We start from the raw sequence: 1,152 nt of genomic DNA on the forward strand, positions 1-1,152 counted from the left end.
AGCAGATCAGATTTCCTCTATGAGTAAGATCTGCAGAAAGGAACAAACAAGAAATCTTATAAGGAAAAAAAAAAAAAGAAAAAAAAAAAGAAGAGGACATATCTAAAGATAATTACAAACAGTGACAGTGACAAGCACTGATAATATTTTCTATTTTCTTTCACAGCCTTAAAAATATGGTTCACTAGCTGTAAAACATACCTGTGCAGGACTACTAATGCTTCAGAATACAGACATCTGAAGATGAAGAGAAGATAAAAGAGCACATACTTGTTGGTTTGCTATTTTCCCTTCTCATTTGTGCAGATGTGAATCAGGTGCAGGGTATCTCACAGTAAGTATCCTAGCTGCTTCTTCATGACCATAGCAAGGTGTAATTTCTGTTCTTATTTCAAGATTTAGTCAGCAGGTGGGCAAGCAAGGATTTTCAATTCACCAGCTGCTGAGCCTAAATTTTTCATGCAGTAGTGTGAAAATATGACAAAAATGTGCAGCTCTTGTTGACCAAACTTACAGATCCTTGGCCCCAGCCTGAGCAACTCTTGGACCCTCATCAGTCTGTGTGCAAAAAGGGAGAATCTCTCTGTTAGGATATCAATGACAGCTAAAACCCAGTATTTAATTATTGAGCTGTTGCATGAAGTATACACAGATTTTTCTCTCTCTTTCTCTGATATTTAGCTTTAGTTAAATATTCATCAACACTGAAAAATAAGATTACCAATGGAAAATTTGGTAAGGACAGAAGGCTTCCAATCAAAAATATAGGAAAAGAGACTGGATCAAACTGACATTACCTGGTTCAAAGATGCAGAAAATTAATCCTGTGGGATACTTCTGATTGATTAGCAACTAAATTTTGACAAAAATTGGATTATATGATTATATTACCCATTTAAAGCCTATTTTAAGTAACAACCTTAACTCTCAGGCTGAGTTCCTCTCAGATTTCCTGTGTATAAATAGTAAGCCCAAGAGGAGCACCAGCTTGACTTTCCCATTTGAGAGCTGTCAGTAAGAATAATCAAGCCAAAGCAACAATCCCACAGACATTTAATTATAAATAGAGCTCATTTCATCCAGGAATTCTGGAGGCAGTAGTCAAGGTCCAAACTGTAATGCATTTCTGTAATGTCACTTTTCAGAGGAGAG

The sequence above is a fragment of the Molothrus ater genome, chromosome 2 (assembly GCF_012460135.2).
Source record: "Molothrus ater isolate BHLD 08-10-18 breed brown headed cowbird chromosome 2, BPBGC_Mater_1.1, whole genome shotgun sequence".
NCBI lineage: Eukaryota > Metazoa > Chordata > Aves > Passeriformes > Icteridae > Molothrus > Molothrus ater.